At 41.1% G+C, this 22,439-nt stretch overlaps 1 protein-coding gene and 1 long non-coding RNA gene across 2 annotated transcripts in view; one reads left to right on the top strand and one right to left on the bottom strand.

Moving 5' to 3' along the window:
• Positions 1–812, bottom strand: part of RHOBTB1 (Rho related BTB domain containing 1) — a 56,747-nt gene extending 55,935 nt beyond the window's left edge. The window contains exon 1 of the mRNA XM_027694097.1: positions 707–812. The gene's annotated coding sequence lies outside the window, so the exon portion shown is untranslated. The remainder of the gene's footprint in view (positions 1–706) is intronic.
• Positions 813–1,236: 424 nt separating this feature from the next.
• On the top strand, positions 1,237–22,439 carry LOC113972752. The gene is made up of 4 exons (XR_003535988.1): positions 1,237–1,436; positions 3,563–3,640; positions 6,956–7,046; positions 22,102–22,439. It is a non-coding gene; the product is annotated as an uncharacterized LOC113972752 (long non-coding RNA).

Genomic DNA, 22,439 nt, shown 5'->3' with positions numbered 1-22,439 from the left:
TCAACTCAGGTTATCTTTGTGCATGCTACGTTAATTCAGCAAATTGCTTTTCAAATAGAGTGCTTTCAGAAAGCGCCTGGAGATTCTATAGGAGAAGAAAGTTTCATTTCTATGGAAAATGTGCCAAACCAACGTCAAGAAAGTGAAATACAAACAGATTTTAGATTTGTCCATCTAGTTTTCACAAAGAGGGGGTAGCCACGATAAATTTCCTGCATGAACGTGTAAAAATCATGCCAGGTGCAGCGATAAACACCCCAGCGCACTATTTGCACCGCGTTCAACCACAGAAACACCAAACGCCTAACGGTATCTAATGGCTCGGCAGCGATGCAGCAGGACCGCCTGACTCCCGGGAGAGCCGTCAGCATTTTTGGCCTTACCGGCGAAGGGCACGGGACACCAGGACGAGCCGGGCGGGTACCGGGACCCCGCTGGGGCAGGAGCCCGGGGCTCCGGTCAGGACGTGCCCCGGAGCGGGGAGCGCCCCCGGCCCGCTGGGCTCCTCCGCCACGCACCTCTCCTTCCTTCCCGCCGATCCAGCGCAACTCCCACCGCGCCCGGCCCCGCCGGGTCACCGCGTCCCGCCCGGAGAGCCTCGGGAAGCCCAGACAGCGGGCAGCGCCGGGCAGTGGGCATCACCCGCCCGCTCCCTCCCTCCCTTCTCCCCTCCTTTCTTCCCGTGACCGGGGCCGCAGCGTCTCACCTGAGCGCGGAGCGGGACCCGCTGGGGGCAGGACAGAAGTGACCCGGCGCGGTGCGGTGCCTGGTGCGGTGCCCGGCGCTGCGTGTGCTGTGTGGTGTGTGCGGTGCCCGGTGCTCAATGCCCGGTGCTGTGTGCGGTGTCCGGTGCCCAATGCCTGGTGTTGTGTGTGGAGCGGTGTGTGGAGTGCCCAGCGCCCAATGCCCGGTGCTGTGTGCGGAGCGGTGTGTGCGGTGCCCAATCCCCAGTTCCCAATGCCCGGTGCTGTGTGTGGAGCGGTGTGTGCGGTGCCCAATGCCCGGTGCGGTGCCGGGTGCGGCGGGTCCCGCCCTGCCCTGCCCGGCCCGGCGCGAGCGGAGCGGGCGCGCGCGCCCCAGCCAATCAGCCCCGTCACGTGAGCGCGCCCCGGCACGCGGTGCCGCTGCCGCGGCCGTTACAGCAGCGCCCGCGCGCGCGCGGCGGCGGCGGGAAGCGCGCGGGGAGGACGGGGGGGTGGGGGCGTGCGCGCGCCGCTCCGCTCTGAGGGGGCCCGGGGGTCGCCGCATCCCCTCACGGGGGGCTCCGGTGCAGCCGGCGGCGCCGCGCCCGCCCTTCCTGCCCTCGGGAGACATCGCTTCCAGGAATTGAGGGGCTGCGGAGGCAGGAAATCCTGCGGGGCCCCGCAAGGGGAGCGGCCGCGCTGGCGTCCCATCAGCGCGGAGCAGCGCGGGGCATCCCCCGCCCCCTCCTCAGAGTCGGTCCTTGCTCCGTGTGAGCACCCGCATGATGAAATGTTGAACTCAGCTGTGCGCCTCTCTGGGGTGCGGATGCTCCTGTGTTTGACATTGCTGTCGGACGAGAACATCACACCACGCTGCCCGCCTCAGTTTCCCCACGCAGGACTTTGATGCTGAATTCTAGCTAAAAAGGAGCGTTAAGCCTGTTTTCCATCCATAATGCTTTACATTCACACTGTTCTCAGGGTGTCTGACCTCTGTACGAATAATGCACTAACAGAAGTCTTGAATGGGAGCAATAGTGGGAAGCCATAAGTAATCCAGCACTGTAGGGCATTTGAAAGGGTTGTAGAGCATATTGCTGAAATGCTTTGGTAAATTTGAGGAATGGTCTGGTAGCCTGGTGTTGAAGGAATTTTCTGCTTACTCAGTATCTTGGACTCAATTTTCCACCCTGGATCTCTCTGCTCTCTTCAGGAGGATTTTGGAGGACTGTGTGCTCACCCTTTGTGCCAGTGTTTCACGTCACTCAGCAGTGACGTTTAGTGGTGGTTATGGAGGGTTTCTGACAACGCAGCCCTTCCAGGCTAAAGAAGAGTGATAAAGGGCTTAAAGACAGCAGGAGCTGGCAGTATTGCAGGTAGAGGCAGGCTGGGCTTGCAGCCAAAATGCTCTCCTATCGGACTGGCAGAGATCAGGCATTCTGCTCAGAACTAATGAACCTCGCCCCAGATCAGGAAAACCAGAAGAGAAGCAGGGTTCATTGAATCTTTTTTCTTCTTTTGATGATTTTTATTTCATGTGCTTCCCTGGGGAGTCATGAAGGCTTGAAACTTACCTGCTGTATCCTGTATCAATATTGCGATATACGCGCGTGCTGTGTCAATACCTGCTGTATCAGCATGCTGAACAGCGCAGCAGGGTGAATTTGCCTGTGTGCAGCTCTGTGCTGCCATGGATAGACTGCCTTCAGCACATAAATCAGCTTTAGAGTACTGTCAAACACCAGCATACTCTGTGCTTTTTACATTTGTAAATGAAATGTGGGAGGATGATCACAGGATTCCAGGAGCTGGGTCTTTAAAATAAATGACACTTGGTACTGCGAGCCCCTCATTGAAGAGTCAGAAACTCTTAATTGGCTAAATTTTAAGATTCTGAATAAATACTAAAAGAGAATGACCTTTGCTGGGTATGTGGTACCAAGGGCAAAGAAAGATTGCTGGGCCACATTTACTCGCAAGAAATGAAAGCATTACTTTGTTTGGGAAGAGTTTATAGAGTTCTGGTACCTTCTATTTAAAGCCCCTATGAGGAAGCCTCCACAGTGCTTCCACAGCATTTGGGTGCAGAATTGTATAGTTGTGCAATGTTAGTCCAAACAAACTGACTAAATTCCTGTAATTTTTGCTGGAAACGCACTATCATTTGCAAGGCGACTGGAGCAGACAGCTGAGCTCACAGGGTTATCATCTGCATCTGTTCAGAGGACAGCCTCCAACCTTGTATTGGCTAACATTTTTAGCTCTGCCAACTAAACCCACATGAGATAAAAGTCCACCCACACAACAGGTTATGTAGTTTGCTTTAAATCAGCTGTGTTTTGTGAACACTGAATGACTTGCTTCTATTTCATGCATTTCCTTTAGTACTTCAATATGAATTTAGGTTGCTTGAAAGGTTCTTGACTGACAGTTTCGGAAATTGAACTCCTATGTTTAATCCCAGTCTGGTCCAGCACAAGGAAGCTTCTCAATGCTACCAGGCAGGAAGCTTTGCTGGGCTGAGGATAGTCCCATTCACTTACTTTCTCATGCCAGCAAAGGCAGGATTTCCTGTTTCTTCACTGCCCTGTAGTTACTGGGTGTAGGATATTATTACTACATTAAAACTATGCCTTGGATACTAAGACTGCATGTTTAATTAAAAAAAAACAAAAAGGCAAGTATTTAGTAAGTAATCTGCTCTTTAAAGTGTGATTATTCCATTTCAGCCTTAGATTAGTTAAGCAGTACTCTGGAAAGCTAATGGTCTTCACAGCACCCTTGCTCTATTTTTGCCAACTTTAATTTATTGTCCTTATTGAATTTTGCAAATTCATTTATGCTTTTAAGATTCAGCTTATTTTTATGCAAAATTGCAGGTGTTGAAGCTATAAGGAGAGATGCAGAGTGTGATGTTATCCTTCAAAGTGCACATGGAATACATGAGGAGAAGCTATGTAAGTTCTAGGCTTGCAGGTTTTGGATGCCAAAACCCTATTAAATTTGCTGTTAAGAATAATTATTGGCAGACAGTTGTATAACTTTTATGACAATATCTCTTGAACCCAGGCATAAGACAGACTGATACCAGTCATGATGTCAGACTGTGATTGCATTACTCCCCATTCACAGAAGGTACCAAGGTGACAAAAATATTTATGAGTGTGTTTTCATTGCTGCACCATTGTTATCAAGCTGCAGTTATGTTAGTCTGATTGTAGTAGCTCCAGATGACTCATGGCTTTCATTATATGTCTGAGTTCTTAAAGGATAAAGGATTTGGGAGAGGTTATTTATTTTCTGCAGAAAAATGGTAAAAAATCTGTTCTGTGATAGTAAGTGCATTTGTACTCTTCAGCACCCATTAAATTTTATAGGATGGAGGTAAATTGTGAGCTTTCTGAAGGTCCTCACACCTGTTTTCAAGCAGTGCCTTGAAGCATTCACAGACAGTGAATAGAGCATAGACCTTTGTGCTGTGGTGGAACAGGGAGTGTTTGTGCTCTCAGTTCTGCCAAATGAACTGTGGAGACACGGGAGGTCATGTGGGAGGTGGAGATGAGCAAGTGCCAGGCCTTTCCAGACAGGTCTGGAAGCCAATGGCTCATTATGCTACAATTTATTGAGATGTTTTTAATGTTTTATTCTCTGTTTTCTTATGGTTATGACTGTGGTTACTGTAGCCCTTTACTGCCACATTGGCCTGGAACAGGCTTCAGATAGTGGAATTCTATTGCTGTGTATTCTCTGGCTCTGCCCATGGCCTCCAGCAGGCTGTGGCCAGCTCTGGCTTACATTCCTGTTCCCTGTCATTTGGTGTTAGGGCAGGTGGAATTCCTGTTCCCCACATCTGTGTGTGGCAAAGACTGTACTGGCCTTGAAAGCTTCTTCTTTGTCCCAAGAGACATCAGAGTCACAGTCATTTGGCTACTGAGGGCTTTCACAGCCTTATTATGGCTTTAAGCTGTAATACAACAAATCAGAGCAGTGAGAGGTTTTAGTTCTTCCCTGTGACGTTTTGGCAAGTCCACACCTAAAACATTGTACGTAGTTCAGTGGGAGTTGTGAGTGGAACAACAGCTGAATAGAACGTCAGGAGGCATGTTACAGCCTTTTGCTGAAGGTGCACGTCAGCTTTATAGACTGTTATAAAAATAATATTATAAACACTGCAGCAATCACCACTGTGCTTATGCTACACAAACCTGGGTAAGACTGGTGAAGGTTTGTCTGGGTAAAGGAACTGACTTTGAAACTGGGAGAGGAAGGATTTCACTGGCAGATTATAACAGTGAAATATTGTAACCCGAGGAGAAATAGTTTGTGGAAATGTCAAATAATAGACAAAAGTTATGCAGAGAGAACCCATTACTGATTTTGGAAAACCTACCTGAATCTCTCATTTCTTTGGGCTCAGAAATATCAGGAGTGAAATGACAGCAGAATTCCTGACATCTAGTGGTTCTAACAAATAAACATTTGTTAACTCTGCTTTGATGGACAGTCCCTATTTATCCAGCATCACTCAAAGTCATGTCCTCATACAGCTCATTCTTTATAAATAAAAAGACTTATAACCAGCTTGGACAAGCCTACCAAGAAAACACTCCAAAGAACACTGGAAAGAACAACAATGCCTTGGAAGGAGGATAGAGGAAACAAATCTTTTCCCTCATTTATTTCCGCAGTTTTATTAAAGGCAGTAAATATATTTAGCCACATTGAACCAATCTTTTGTAAAGCACAAAGTTCAGCAAGGAAAGCTTGTATGACTTCATAATTAAACAAAACTGATCCAGGAAAAAGGGATCATGAAGTAATGTAAAACTGTCTGAAGCTTATCCATCCTTGTGTTCAGATGTAAAACTGAGGCAGAGAAAGAACTGACCAAAATATTCCTCTCCTATCCTTCTTCTACACTGTAACTACAGAGCTCAGGGATGAATTTGATGTGGGGAAGGAGAAGGGACTAAGTCCCTCTGTTTGTGTGTGCTCCTGCAACATAAGGGTTGTGGCTGTATAGTCTTTCTCTGTGTAGGCTGAGTTGCAGAATTTAAGCCAAGGTGGATGGCAGCAATGCATAGTGTGTGTGGCCGTTTGCTCCACCAATACAGAGCATTTGCACCAATGTCACTCCTTTCCTAGCAAATCCTCTGTATAACAAGCCAAGACCTTGCTCAAACTCCCCTTGTGTAGTATGTGGGAGTCTCTCATAAGCATCACTCTCACATAAGCATATTTTTTTGTAGTGACTGTATACAACAGTTCAAATGCTGGTTGCTGTAACAGAACTGTGGAGCACATACTGGAGCTGTCGTGTGTTCCCCCTCCCACCCCCCATCTATCCCATTCATAAGTTAGAACAAGCAGCTAAGGATATGAACTATGACCTTGTTCTGTCCTCACAAATACCACTCAACAGTACCAAAGGACTTTAGCCAAAAAAAGCCAGTCTTTATAATTACAGGAAAAACAGTGTTCTCTGATATCTCAGATTATGATGTGCATGCGAAAATGGATGCACACCTGTGTCTGACATGGCAACACTGGCAATTTGGGTAGTTCTCAAGCTGGTACAATGTGTTACCGGGTATGTTTAGTTGTAGAGTGTTTGAACCACATGTAAACATCTTTTTCCAGACCTGTCATCCATAAAAGGAAATTTAACTGTAAGTAGTATTTCTTCATGCTGTTTAATCTACTTACTGTCTGTTTTCACATCTTTGTTCTGTCTCCCATTTATCAGCTAAAATGAAATGTAGGTGCTTATGTAAGATTTTTCAACAAGTTTTTGCTGTTAAAAAGGCCCAAACCTTCTGCCAAGGTGTGTAAGCACTGAGGTTCCTCAGAAGCCAAAGTCAACACAGCACAAAGCCATCTCTGAGAACGCAGAGGACCTGAGTGTCGAATAGGCCTTCTCCTTTGCTCCATGTGCAATTGGAGTCCCTAATTTGCTGTTGGCTTATGAGACCCCCACAGAAGTTAAGAATTATCACTTCGTAGTGTATCACCAGTGGAGACTAGAGTTGTCTCACTGTAAATAAGAGAGGTCTGCTACAGTGGCAGCCTCAGTAAATAATCCATTTGTCTGGATTCAGATTCTGAGCTCTTTGTTCTAGCAAGATGTTGGATCAGATGGATGGTCTGTATTTTAATTGTTTGTGAGCCAGAGAGCAAAAGAGGATCAAGAAAGAGAATTAAAATTTTTGTATTGCCTCTACATTTGAAGATTGTAGTATACCGCATAAGAAAACTTTCTCTGCATTTTCCAGCAGAGAGACATTGAAAAGGTGCCAGATACATTTAAATGAACCTATTAAAAAGACAATAAATTTGGAAATATGGAGAAAAAGAAAGAGAAAAGTGAGTATTACTTTCAGATATTCACATTTATATTTTAATGGAAATAGTTAAGTAAATACTGCCAAACTAGTATTTAATCTGCAGAGCTTCATTTGGGCTTGAGGTCTCTGTGTCTTGATATCTGTAGAAAAGTTGTTTTCTAAATACATAACTAGCTCCTGTAAACATTGCATACTGTATTTGTAGATCAAGAAAAAAGAGAAAAAGTATGAAGACAATTTTAGTACAGAGAGAAAATTTTGGCAACATCCTGTGCTTTGTTACCAAGTACCTTCTCTTTTGAGACTGAGTGCATGTGGCACTAAACTCCAGAAAGTTTTCCATTGTCCTTAACAAAATCAGTCACTGTCAATGCTCCATTAGTGTCTCTAAATACAGATTGCTCCTCTGCTAGACCTTTCTGGAAGGAAGATGTTTGAAGAATCACAGTTTGAAATATTTCAGGAAAGTTCAGATGTTTTGAAATCTGAGAAAGGAACAGACTGGATGGTGTAGGCAATGTTGTTACTTGTTACTGAACTACCAGCTCGTAAGCAGTTGCACTACAGTAACCCTTTGATTTATAAAAGTTAATAGACATCTTCATAAGTACTTGATATTTGGTTCAGCCATTACAGTTATAACTATTGATAATACTTCTTTGTCCATGACATGCTTAGATTTATAATGATTTATATATAAACTGTTCAAGGAACTTTTGAATATTGTATTTCTACTTCTATATAGTTAATAAAATATGAACAATTTTGATTTCCTTTTAAGGAATTCTGTAGATTTAGTGATAAATTTTTGAACTATTTTTTGCCACTTCAATTATAGTCTGTTATGAAGAACAACATCTTTAATTTCTCTCTCATTTTTCAGTAGACCTGCAAGCACAAGTGTTGCCATTTGACTGACATACACAGTTTAGAAATCTTTCCTAATATCTCACCAGTCTGAGTTTTGGAAACTTCTTGACAACATCTAAAAAAAAATTCTTGATAGTATTTTCATGTTCTGAAAATGCAGAACAGTGTCTGCCATGTGACTATTTGTGCCCTGGTACTTGTCAGTGTTTAGAGTTAACATAATCCACTAGCACTTAAAAGGATAAATGGATGCTTGTGCCTCTCACAAGTGTGTACCATTTTATTCAGTTGGGAGTGCATGCAGAGCCACTAACCAGTACACAGAAGATACAGAGGGAAAGGAAGAATTAAATCTGGCCACAAATACTGAAACAGCAAAATAATAATAGAATCACAGAATAGTTTGAGTTCAAACAGAGCTTCAAAGGTGCTGCCCCAGGGATGGGGCATCTACCAGTTTTCTGGGCAACCTGTGCCAGTGTCTCACAAACTCATTGTTAAAGGTGTCTTCCTTATATCTAGTCTAAATCCATTCTCTTTTAGTTTAAAACCATTACCCCTTGTCCTATTGAACAGACTGTACTAAAAAGTCCATCCCCATCTTTCTTATGAGTCACCTTTAAATATTGAAAAGCTGCAATAGGGTCTCCCCAAGCCTTCTCTTTTTCAGGCTGAACAACCCCAACTATCTCAGCTTTTCCTCAGAGGAGAGGTATTTCATCCCTCTGATTATTTTTGTGGCTCTCCTCTGGACCCACTCCAGCAGGTCCCCATCTTTCCTGTGCTAAGGAATCTAAAAGAGTCCTGACAGTTCAGATGGCAGCAACTAGAGTTGCGGTGAGAAATTGTTACAAATTATCTGCATAAACCTCAGTTATCCCAACTGAATCTTCAACACACAGTCAGATTCCAAGCTTCCCGGATCAGGCAGCCCTGACACTACGATCACCAGCAGTGCCTACAGTGTGTCAAGATTCAGTTCTATGGAAAGGGATTTGAACTTGCAGTGACATGAACTTTCCTTCCTAGTACAGAGAAGCAGCACTTCTGCAGGGTCTCATTTTAAGACTACTCGTCTCATCAGGAAATCAGTGTCAGTACTTCAGACTATAGAAAGTTTCCTTTCTTTCTACCCCTGAATGTGGTTTGGCTTTTGAAAGATAACAAGGCAATCTGTCCTGTCATCTGTTCTGTCACATCACTTGTACTGTTACATATTGTGGCTCTTAAGAACAGAAAATAAAGTAGAAAAAACTTGACAAAATCCATAGTTAAAAGCCATGTTATTTTTAAATTCAGGGTTTATTAAGTGGAAAATAGATGAGTTTTTCTTTTCTTAGTCCAAAGTTGATCTGTGAGGTAAAAAAAAGCTGTAGCCTTAGTGACATGGTTGACTTTCTGAGTATCTGGCAAGAATATTTGTATTTTGGTATAAATCTGGGCCATTAGAAAGAGAACTAAGCAATAGTTTGTGATTGGTGACTGTAAAATTTGATTAATAGAGCACATGCATTCATCTGAAAATATTTTACTTCTTAGGTTGTATTTCTGAGCTTTCAAGCACTCCTGTTAATTGTTCATTGAGAATTGATCTTGCTGGGAATTAAAAGCAAAGAGCACTGTTAACTGGATAGTGAGAATAATAGGGATTCATATCTACATTTTGGAGGCAGATTGAGGCAGTGAAAGTGGAAAATCCCAAGGCACTAACTGGTATAAGTCTGGTAAATTCTGTGACATGGGGAGTTTTTGGCTGGAATTAGTATCTTTGATAAACTCAATGTCTTCAGTAGTTGCTGTTTCCAATGCTTGGAGAACAGAACTGCAATTTTTGCAATAGAAGGCTACCAGGAAAGGAAGTTAGTGAGAACTTTGGTGAATCTGCCAGGGCACCTTGTCTAGTTTATGTCTCTTGAGTTACAAACAGATCTGAGAGAAGCAGGGCTGAAGAAGGTACAATTTCATGTTTGCATCTTCTGGGGATCTAACAGTGTCTGCACTTTGACCAAAATTTTCCTCACAGTTGGGATAGTCAGTGACTGAAATTGGCTGGATATTAGGGTGGGACTAAGTTTGTGCATATAAAGGAAGTATCATGCCATAAGAGTGATTGTTTATTAGCAAGCTCTTTTCTTACTGTCCTGGTTTTCTGTGAAATATGCTGTGTCTTACTTCTCTGCTGTGTAATGTATTAAAGCCCTTTTTTTTTGTTGTTGTTTTTTTTCCTGTTCCCCCCATATAACGCAGCAGCAGCAGCAACAGCAGCCTGACAAGTAGTTTAGCTATCAACAAGGGTACTGCCATAGGCTCCAATTGTCATCAGCCCAAATGCTGTCTTGGAATGATGTAGTTACATTCCTTTTGGTTCTGGGGCAGGACAGGCTTCCTGGGAATGGGTGATGCTGATCTCCCATCCAGGTTCTGTGGGAATAAGTGGCCCATTCTTAGGGCTTTTATTTAAGCTAATGCACAACTACAGGCATTGTCTCAGCCTTAACAGATTTAGCAGGACAACTTCCTTAAGGAAAGATTTACCAGTATGAATAAATGAAATACATTTGGTCTGTGAGAATTCATACCCAGAGTTTACAAATGAGGTGTGATAAAGTCACTGTGGGTTGAAGGTAAAATAAGATATCATAAACAAGGACTTCAGTGTGTAGCAATGCCTGCATATATGAAACATTTCATTTCAGTTCATTTGAAGCCCTGTTCTTTGCAGCCTCAGTGTTCACTTTTTCCCTACCTGTAAATCATAAGGTGACTGTTTGAAGAAGATCATGTGTCTCAGAGCGTGCAGGTGAATGGAAGGTTAAACATTGTGACTGGCATTCAGGTGACTCTTGTGCAATCAATCCCAGTGATATGATACTCAGTCAAAAGAACTGAGACAGAATTGACAGTCATGGGGAGAAGAAAAGAGAGGAAGAAAGTGAAGGGGAGGCTCTTAAATATGTTTTCCAACGTTGCATTAGGAAAAAAAAAAGACCTGGGCTCTGATTCTTGGCTGCAGCTGAGTCTCTGGCAGCTATGGGGATGTGCTGAGTGCTTGCTCAGGTGTTCAGGAACACAAGGGAAAGGGGTGGAACCCAGAACCTCCTTGTTCATATTCTTCCAGAGGTGGAAGGCAGAAGGGGAGAGAGCCAGGTCCTTGGCTATATCCTATATAAAATAGTGACTGACCCACTATATAAAATAGTGACTGTTTCTTTGCATGGTCATAGAAGAGCCAAATATATTTGCTTATTGTACATTTTGTACTATCTTGCAAAACAAGAGAGTTTAACAAGAGCAAGAGAGTATTTTTTTCTGCAGTAAGATGCTAAAATGTGTCAAAGATTTCGATGTTCATAAATACACAAGAAAGCCGATGTTTAGATGGCCCAAGGAAGGGTGATTTAAAGATTCTGTTCAGCATGGAGTTCAGTGTTTCATGGGCCAGTTCTAGCAAAGGTATCCACACAGGTATCATTGTACAGTAGCTAAAAGAAATTAGTTAAAACCTTAAGCTGAAAGACAGAGAATCTCTTTGCATTCTTTTCTAGTTAGTCTTTCAGTGAAGTGTTCTCAGCATACTAGTAAATACTTCACGGTTTGCACAGAGTTCATATTCTTGTCATTATGTTTACAAATGTATACCTGATTGGGAAAAAAAATCTTTCTGAGGGAGAAGAGGTAGTGGATGTGAGGCATGGGATGTGAAACTTCATATTTCTATAGGCCTTTGGAGGGATTCCAAAAGTGATTTAAAATCTGAGGAAAGGTGGCACACAGGTAGTGAGGCAGCTGTGGATGGCAATGCACTCCTAAGCAGTTCTGCAGTTCTGTACAAGAACTAAGAGGTACAAGGAGTAAGATATATGAAAACAAAGGCATGGAGGCAAAGTGATGTATAATCTGGTACATGATCCTCTTAAAAGTGAAGGATAGCCTGTGCTCTCCTTTGCTTTCCAGCTTTCTGCAACAGAGAGTGCAGCTACCTGAGTATATCTGTGTCACACATGGCAGACAGTCACTGTGAGGTCAGGGCCAAGGTCATTCAGTGCACACCAGACACGGGGCAAATGTAAATATAGTTTATCTTAGAAAGACATCCTAGGGGTGGCTTGCACCCCTTGACCTGCCCTGGCCCTCCCCACCCTCCAATAAACCACATACCTTTTTAGCACCAGGTATCATCACAGAGGGAGGTCTTTGGTTACATTTTCTTGAGTTGCACACAATAATTGGGTGCAGCCCAGCTGAAAGCAGATATAAACTAACAAGGGGAATAACAGTATCCAACTCTGTATAGGTCTGGTGACATCCACTATAGTTGTTGCCATATCATAATTCTAAGGCAGCTTTATGAAAAGTTCTGTCTACTTCAATGGACACAGCAAGGGAGAGAATGTCCTCTAAATACAGAAGCTTCCAGCCACTAATAAAAATATCTTGTGTAGAATTTACTTTAGGTTTTCATAGCCATCACTTCCTTACAGCGGCCTCTTCTCATCCAATCATTAAAACACATATGCTTTGCAGATGCTGGCTGGGTTTTCAAGTGCCTAATGCAAAATGGAAAAAGGACATTTGCCCTCAATGTAAACAATTTTTCTTCTTGGAATAAAGCACTTTTTCCAAGATTTGCTGGTTCATTGCTTTTAGTAACGCTCATGCTGCCTTCTTTCTGAGAATTGTGGAACACCTGTCCTTTGAAAACCCAGGCTTTTCAACATGTCTCAAATTTGACATCCTAAAATTAAGACATTCTACTGAATCCTGGCTATTATCTTTACTCAGCCCAGGTGACCTCACATTGCACCATGGTGAATTTCCTTATCTTGAATTTCTGGTTAAGACCTAAATCTCTCTCAGGCAGAGCTGTTATTGTTCTATTCTGTATTAAAATACAAAACCACATTTACCAAACCTAGGGCAGTGCTTATGAATCCAGAATGAACACGGCAAGTTTGAAATTATATTCCAGGTCAAATTTTGCCAAATAGTACTCTATAAAACAACAGATAATTTCCTTACTTACATATTTGGTACTTTGCAAGTCTGGGCAGAAATAACGTTACCTGGAAATAACCTACTTCAAAATAATGAGGAAAGGATCTCTTGCAGTAATAGGTCAGAAAACAGTTGTGGCTCTGGGGATCTCTTATCAACCTTATTTTTTTTCTCAGCATTATTAATCTGCATAAAGCTAATTAAATATCTTAGATGCACTGGAGATATATAGAACACACACGTTTTGTACCTGTAGTAGCCTTGCTTAATTACTGATACTAAAGTATAATTGTTCAGACTCACAAAGGTGATTTTAATGCAAAATAGGGAATGACGTTGAGTCCAGGAGCAGAATGAGTGAAATACAGTCTTACTGCAATAAACTATGGCCTTTGGGATCCATTGGGAACAGGAATGTGAGACTGAGAAGAAGGTAGCTTGAGATCTAATTCTGTTAGAACTTGACCATTTTCTATCTCTCCCATAGTGAACAGACTGAGTGTGGTCATGCAGTCTTCCTCCACCTCAAAGCCTGGCTGTGTGATCTCTTGATACTGATCCATTCACTAACTCCTGAGTGTGATTCCTAGGATTTAGCTTATGTGCCTGGCTCTGTCAATCTTTGTATCTGTACACGTGTTCTATGTATGCCTGTATGGAATCTTCTGCTGTATTCGTCTGTGGTTCCGCTACATACACTGTTGTGTAGAAACAAACATGCTGTAAGATCACAACTGCATTAAGTCTTTAAGGGAAATGACATGGAAGGAGATAGGTCAGTGAATAGGCAGTGGAAAACTGAGCTAAATTATCAGATCAGAATTTGAGTTTTGTGAGACGTAGTGTGTAGCTGCAGATGGCAACTTCTGCCAAAAAAACTACATTTAAAGTAATTATGTGAAGGAAAAACAGATCCACACACAGAGATTCAGTCACTTCCTGGAAAAAAACACCGGTAATGCCACCCTTTTCATGTGCAGATTTCTATCACTGCTCTGGCTGTGCAGGTGTGCCATAAATCATTCCTGACAATCCCACCTACTATGATTAATATTGACTGAGTATAAAAGAGAACTGATTACTTGGCAACTTGCAGCAGGGCAGTGCACGCTCTGGTTGAGGCTGGTAGAAAGCTCCACTCTGTGGCTGCAGAGCTGTGGCCATCCCAATGTCAGGCTGGTCACTGGGACATGTGATAACAGCTGTGGCCCTTGGGATCTGTGCCAGCAGGGAGTTGCCTTCTCCTGTCTGTGCCTCGTGCAATAAAAGAGGCCCATTGGAGGACATGGTGAAAGAAGTTACTCTGGTAGCTCCATGCCCTCTGAGAATTCCCTCTGTACAACAGAAATCACTCACATAGTCAAATTTAGCAGACTTAAGGATATTTTGAGCATCCCAGAGAACAGATTGATCAGTGACCCAGTTCTTCCATTCCATTTGATTGCTTTATTGAGCCAGAATTCCTGATGCCAAGGGGATCCCTGGGGTCTGATAAATTTGGTGCAAAAAGAGATGTTTGAATTAAGTACTTCATGGATGAAGAGGGCACAACAGATCAAAACAACTTTGACTATTCCTGCTTCTATTTAGAAACTGTGGTAGTATTTGGAGTCTGCCTGCAAGTTTTAAATGGAAAGATCTCCTTTCTCTGCTATAACATAATGTTTAATACAAAATACATAGTAGGCATATAATGCAGTTATGATACTGATATGTGTAAAACACCTTTTGTAAGCAGATCTAAAAAAAGAAGCTCCTGCTCCCATCAGGTTTGTAATTCAAAGTGTGTCCAAAATGTAGCAGCAAAAAAAAAAGTTTGTGGGCCTATGTGTGGAAGTAGCTGTAGTAGTGTGCCCTCCATGTGTGGAACGAGATTCAAGAATTTTTTCATTTCAAATGTGGTGAATGATAAAGCTTTGCACTTGTAGTAGTGATGCCCATATTTGCTGAATGGTACATTTACTGGGTTTATTTCTGATAGCAAATGTTTGTGTCTTACTTTCATAGCCCCCAAGCAATGGTTCGTTCTCCCTTGGTTCATCAGCAACCCTCCATTTAAAGCCTCTGACACAACTGCTGCACTTCAGAAATTTTGGTTTTCTTTTCTCTACCTCTGTTTGTACTGTTCCCCAACACTGAACTCCATGGAGTGTAGACTGTTGCTGGTGTGCTTAGGAAGCAGCTACAGTATTATGACTGTTACTGCATACTACCAATTTCAATTAAATCCTCAATCATTCAAATGCATTAGCAACCTTATGTATATAAGATAAAAGTAGTCCTAGTTGAATGAGCATAAAACGTCATAAATGATAAGAGTCTAATGAAATCATTCACACATATAAAGTGACTGTGATCATGATTATGCATAACCCCAGCTATGTCAGAATTTCATTGTTTTACCATCAAAAGCTATTAATGCTTTCATAGTAATTTTCTGCAGCAAGCACTAACAAAGACAGCAGTTTGGAAACAAAAAAACCTGAAAGGCCCATTCTGCAAGTTGGGAATGTGAGAGATTACATCAGTTTGGAGGTTTCTGCTGGTTATACTTAACAATTGGAAACCCAAAACTTAAAGGTCAATACAAAGTTATTAACCAATCACAAATGCTCATTCTTGTCAGGCTGCCCTGTGTATTGCTTACAGCTTCCTCTGATTCTTCAGGACTTACTCATGGATGACTTATAACTCACATTGGAATGAATACCATGTACAGTAAATTATGTCAGAAGATTGCACAAGGTGCCTCTCCCATGATGTAACTCACATTAAATTGTTAATCATAAACCTGGGGCTTCTCAGCTTTCACTAGCACATACAGCTGTTATAGAGCCAGGTGAAACACCCTCCGAGGAGTCTGGTGAAGTCCCTCTGTTCTTACTGACATTTCTTGAAAGCCATATGCTGCACATAAAACAAAAAGACAGCAAAGCCTTGCTGCAAAAATTAAAGCTCTGCGTGTGGAAAGGATGCTGAATTTTGAAAAACGGCTTTATTTTAGCAAGGACATGTTTTTATTTCGTCTTTTCTGGACACATGGCAAAACCTAACCCTAAGGGAAATCATTTGCTACAGCTTAGTTTTGTGTTGTATTATTCTCTGACAAGATTTGTTTGTCAGTTTTAAAAGCAGTTTATAAACCAGTCAAGTAGATCAAAACCGGAAAGCTGAAACATTCTTAAACATTCATTGAGTGAGATGTTTTTTCCCTTAAAACAAATCCTCTTTCTTTTTTGTTAGCTTGACTAACACAGACTTTTACTATAATGATGACTGGGAAAAAAAAGGTAATCTTTTAAGCTGAAGTTGCACATGTCAGCTGGAGTGAACCATTCCCATAATATTATTAACCATAAGCCAGTCTATAAAACAATGCTATGTTTCTCTGCGTGGGGTGTGCTAACTAGCTTCCAATTTCCCTGGGTTTAGCCTACCTTAATTCTCCAATGATGTACTACTCCAATGTAGTACCTATTTCATCACATCTTTTGTTTTATTGTTTATCTTTTGTTTTATTGTGTCTTTTTTCTGCACCTCTGACATTCTTGTCCCTCTGTAGGGAACTGTTATTGCCATGTTTATGGAATGCAAAGGCACAAACTGTGTACTGTTAGAAACTTTTTAAAACTGACCTGAAATTTTTTTTGCGTTAGTACTGAATCTAAGAGGAAGAAAACATTTTTGGTGATGAGATCAGTAAATAGAGACACAGTTAGTATCTAATGAGATTCACATCAGCACACTCAGGTAGTTAGGAACTGATCCAGACCGCTCCTACGTATTTCTCATGATTCTCTATGCTGTAAGTACTGTACTATGTTTTAAGAATCCATTAGCAAGGGGAGCAGCTTACACAAGTTTTCTATCAAGAATTAACTATGGTTGAATTTTGCTATTTCTCCTTTCTGTCTCTTGCTGGGTGTTGAGTCTTCTTTGCTCCACACCCTTACCTGTTCTTCACTGATCCACGAGGTTTAGGTAGAGCTCAGTCAGACCTTGGCTCTCAAGCCCATATCTAGAGTTGTCCTCTGTGTCCCAGCCCTCTTTGGCCAGCACTAGCACATTTTGCCTGGGGCTGCTGGTGGCTGAACTCTGTACTTGACATGGTGGAAAGAGGCTTAAAATATTGCAGTAGGTGCAAAAGTCAATGTGTCATTGCTGATGCCTGTAACTGCCTTGCGTCAGGGCAGCGGTATGACGTGCCACACTGTTTTCCTCCACTGCAGGCCATATATAGCCTGTTACACTTTGATCTGCTCAGCAAAACAGAATGGATTCCTTTTGTCTGTAAACAGCAGCTGGGTGAAAGGAAAGGGTAATGGAGCCTGAAGGTATTTGATGGATAGGCACTGGCTTTGAATATATTTGCTGACCAGATAACAACCTATATGTGTATTGCCAATGTCAATTTTCTCTGTACTTGTTACTGCTTCTAGCGCACAGTTGTGGTATAAACCAATCTGCCCTGATTTCACCTTGGGAGATGTGATTCTGGAGGGAAAATGTGGCCTGGCTAAACTTGTGTTGTGCCTTCCTGTGACCCTCTTGTCATATGAGCTATTTCAAACAAGACTGCTCTTGTTCTTAACAAAAGGACATATTCTTTGGTGGGGAACTTGCATGTCCTGTTACTGTTCAATGTGGATTTTCGCATTTAAGAGGTTCCAACTCTGCAAATGGAACTGGTTTGTACGATTCATCAGATGCAAAGCTGGCTTAAAATGAGCATATGGAGGCATATGAAAGGTTTGTGCTGCAGTTAAATGTGTCTGAGGATCAAGGAGGAACAAGTAATTTAGAAAACATACTTGCACTTTAAAACATCTATTCTTGATCTGGGGCAAGTGTCCATGAAGCTTTAAAGATAGCATCATCTCATCCTACCTCATCCCACATTTTCTAAGCAAGTGTTCATGGTTCACATCTGCTTTATTTACTGTCTGTTAAATTTACTGCGTTTTTATCATATATTAGAAAAGAAATATATCTTCGTACAAACACGTGGTTTAAAAATGGGATTATAATCCCAGAGCCTTCAAACACTCATGTTTCAGTGAGTAAAAACAGACCTTCCTGATACATTTTGCAGGGCAGAAATGGTTGTTACATGGCTCATACTGTATAAAATGATTTAGAGCAGTTTTCTCTTTGACTACTAAATCACATACTTTGTAACAAGCATGGATTGTGAATGCAAAATTCGTTAACTCTTGCAGTAAAGTGTAGAATGTGAGACATATTAAAATTCTTAGCATACCAAAGGGTGTGAACCAGATTTGGAAATATGATAGTGCTTTTTAACACCTCTTTTAAAATGAGGCAGATGCAGAATAATCTAATCAAGATGTATATCCAAAGTATGGAATTAAATCTATTCTGAACCCAACTTCCTGCATTCATGAACTGTACATCCATGAAGCTCTCAAATAAAGCAATGTTCAACCCATGTTTCCTCCTCTTAGTGGGCAGAGAAAATGTGGAATATTTCTTATTGTAACAGTACTTTGTCTTTTTGTGTACTGCATACACAATCCTGTGGTTTTGCAAAATCCTGCTTTAAATGTGAACCTTGGAAGCAATTGCAAGGGCAGAGGCAAACATACCATCTCATGTGCCTTCACATGAACTCAGATGATTATGTGTGATTATAAATGCACTGTTGATTGTGGTGGAGGGGCCAGGCCTTGTGAAGGCTTTGTGGGGCATTGTGGATTTGCAAATGCAAAGTGTCTGAAACCTCTTGCAGTGACAGCGAGAGAGCTGCAGGACACAAACACGAAGTATGTTCTACCCCTGTGAAATTAAACACATTCCTCACCTTTAACATAAGTTTGGTTTGACGCTGGTTAAAGCAGATTGAAACAAGGCAAGCTCATTCCTTAGCATCCAAAGCAGGAAATGCTGGGGTAAAAGGCAAGTTTACCACCTAGAAGTAGTAGGGGGAAAAGACCTCCTTTTGCCTTAGCAGAAAAAAAAAAAGGAGCTGCATTCATTGCTTTCTGTCCTTTTCTCTGTATCATTTTGTAAGGTACTTCTATAAGGCTGACACAGGACCAAAGGCAAATCCTTGCTCCTCTGGGGCAGCAGTGGTTGTGTCAGAGCACCTCCCATGGGACTAGACCCTTGTATTTAATCCATAGCCTAAACAAATTGTCTTGGCTCCTTGTGTGATCAGAGAAGAGAGATATCGGCTCCTTCAGAAGATGGTTGTATGTGTCTGTCTTGGGCATCAAGACAAGTCAGTCATCCCTGTAAAGTATTTGTCTGTTATCAGGGGGTCCAGGTGACAAGGTAAGTTTAGGATTCTAATCTGTGGGTGGCAGAAGTTAGTTATGGTAAATCGTGTCCTTTGTGAACAAAAAAATATGGAAATCATGGGCTTTTAATATAAAGAATTTGATTTCATAGTATTACTAAGTTTTATCACTTACAGATGAATTGTGGGAAGTCCCAAGGATGAAACTAGCTAAAGCTCATGTTTAATTAAAGGTGCAACTGAAAATCTGAATTAGATTTTTTTTGCCTAAAATTAGTTGGTATTTAAGGAAATACAGTAAGGCTTTTATTTATTTAATCGACCGGGGGAACTTTACTCCACAGTGCAGTTGGAGAATATACATATCTTTTCATATTAAACCATTCCTCTCTGTTTTAAACTGGTTTGTGAACAGCCACCTGTCTAAAGTAGATTTGTTGCAGTTGTGATGGTCTGGGGATACAAATGAAGCATAAGTAGTAAAAGATAACATTATATTATCTTTTTATTAGACCACTACTTTAGCAGGAGAAAATAGAGGAGTATTCAGCACACAACCCACTCCTTTAGGGTCTGCAAGCTTCTCTGTTTTTTCTCATTATTTCAGTACAGCTATTAAAAGATACTACTCCCCTTACAAGACTAGCCTCATTTATTATTGTCTTAAGGAATGCAAATCTGTTAATAGTGGAAATGAGGTAAGGAGGTCAGTATTGTGAACAGAACACAGATATAACCTTTAGAGTTGTCCCTGTCCCACTTCAATTAGAAATAAAATGATAAAAAGATTCCTTTGACATTCTGAAGCAGCACAGGAAACACAGCAGTGCAGTTTAGTGTGATATGGTTTCCAGTGCCATTTGAGTGCCAACAGATTCTGAGATTTGGCCAAGTTATTCAGCACAAAGCTCCAAGAGGTGGGAAAGGATTATTTACGCCACTGTCATATATCCTGACACAGTGGATACACACATCCCCTACCAGAGAAAAGTCCCTTCTATGTCTTTGGGTGCAAGTGGAGGCTGTGGGGTGCAAAGCATAATGAAGTTGCAAACTGGAACTTTCCCAATTATATAAATATAACTCCTTGCTTAAGTTTATATCACCTTTGTTTGCCCTCTTAAATAATCAGACATCATTGCTTATTCAGAATCCCTCACTGTAGTTTTAGGAAATTCTGGAATTTTGAAAGGAAGTGAGAGTGGAAGCAAATATATTTCATGGCTTTGAATTTAAAAGCTTTTAAAAACAAATTTTACAGGAGATAAGCGACCAGCTTTTGGGTTAGCTCTACCAATAAACAATTTACAGCTGAAGAGACTGAAGGGGTTACCTTGTAAGGCTCATTCTATAACAGTGAGAAAAGCCTGTACAAAGCCATCTGTAGGATATTAGACATTAAAATGAGATTTAATTAGCATGAAAGTGGCTTAATAACCCTCTGTTGTGTTTGGGATCTATAGTGATTTCCTGCCCCTTGGCTGTTTTGACATTAGTATTTTGACTCTGTTATTTTAAATACATGCAATGACAATGTTATTTTCTTCATACTGGAAAATCTTGTGTATAATGGTCACAACCCACTAAACTGCATATTTATTACATTTGTTTCTTCCCTGTGTTTCTTTGCTTGCTTCCTTGCACATGTGAGAACATGTATGCATAGCTTCTTTGTTGAATTTCTTTTGTGTTCTTTTTATAGACTACTTTATGGTGGGTTATGGTCTGCCAGTTGTCTCTGGACCACAGGGTGAAGAACATTTTGAACCATGAACACTGGTGTCTCCGTGTTGTGGAAATGCTGGAAATTGCAATTTATTTTGTTAAAGTGAATTTACAACATTATTTGCTGTAGAAAAAACATAGTCAACTAATAGTAGGATTTATTAATAAAGGAAACAAGTTTGTAAGGTAATTAACAAATGAGATAGGATACAGTCTGCTGGAAATGGCTTATCCGAGGACTTCTGGAGGATTTTATGCCATATTTTTCTGTTGAAGTACTAATGATGAGGGTAGATGAGAGATTTCCTATTGCCCAGCCTGGAGGGTCTGAACAGATCGGGATGGAAGATCTGCAGAACCCCCTGGAACTCACTGCAGTGCTGGGCCGGAGCAGGCGGTGTGTGAGATGGCTGTGATTGCACAGGACCCCTATTTCCGTGGGCCGTTTGGAGTCCCTGGACTCTGTGTGCTTAAATGAGGGTTAATCATAGTTCCTTATTTTAAAGGATGCCCTGGGAATACCGAATTAATTAATTATCAAGGCAACATAATGTTCTTAGCCATACTATCCAAATTAACTGTTGGTTAATGTTTGATTCTGTTATAGATCTTAAGCTGAAGGGTCTATAATGCAAGATGTAATAAAATTTATGATGTTGTCTTGATAAAAACTCTCAATCAATTTTCCTTAAGTACCAACATTTTCCAAAAGTACATGTGTTTGTTTTGTCAGCTTTGAATACATGGTACGAAAAGTAATTTTGTACTTCATGAATTGCTTAGTTTCTGTTTCACAACATGCTAAATTTTTTATGATGACCATAAAATTAAAACAATCTGATACTATGTGTACTGAGATTTATGACATTCCACATTCCTTGAAAGGTAAGTTTAAAAAGTTAAGGGATGAGAAATTCGATGTAACTTCTTCTGGAAATACAAAGAGAAGTTAAAAAAATGAAATTTATTTTATTCAGAGCTCCACAAAATACCTAATTTTATCTTTCATTTTGGTGACTAAAATTGTGTGAGCCTGATTCAGCTAGTCCCTTAAAGAACAGTTTATGTTTTAGAAAATGGTAACTTCACAGAAAAGTGGATATGGATTATTTGAGAACTGTTATGTCCTGAGAGATTCAGTAGAACGTGTTCTCACACTTGAGAAATCTTGGATTAGAACATGACCAAACATTTAATGATCTCATTCTCCATCTTCATATCCCAGTTCTTTCAGTTTATTGCCATTTGAAGAATATTTTCTGTCAATTTGTACATTCAAATGCTGCGTCTGAAAAACTGTTTTCCACACATAAGGAAACTTGGATCTGAATGATTGATTTGCTTAAGGCTGAGGTTCAGATCAACATTGGTAAGTATTAAAAGGTTAATTGTTTAGATAACAGATCAATTATAAAACTGGTTCCGTTCTGTTAAACACAGAAATTCAGAGATTGCTTTGAGATATATTAAAACCTGTAATAATTTAAATTTTATAGAACAAATGGTAGGTATGGGTATGCCTTATGTACTGTATCTTTGAGGGCAGTAGTAATATGCAGCTGA

This window comes from Neopelma chrysocephalum, unplaced genomic scaffold (assembly GCF_003984885.1).
Source record: "Neopelma chrysocephalum unplaced genomic scaffold, ASM398488v2 Primary Assembly neopelma1_96, whole genome shotgun sequence".
Classification (NCBI taxonomy): domain Eukaryota; kingdom Metazoa; phylum Chordata; class Aves; order Passeriformes; family Pipridae; genus Neopelma; species Neopelma chrysocephalum.
The sequence above is the reverse complement of the archived record's forward strand: the minus strand, read 5'-3'. Positions and strand labels throughout refer to the sequence as shown.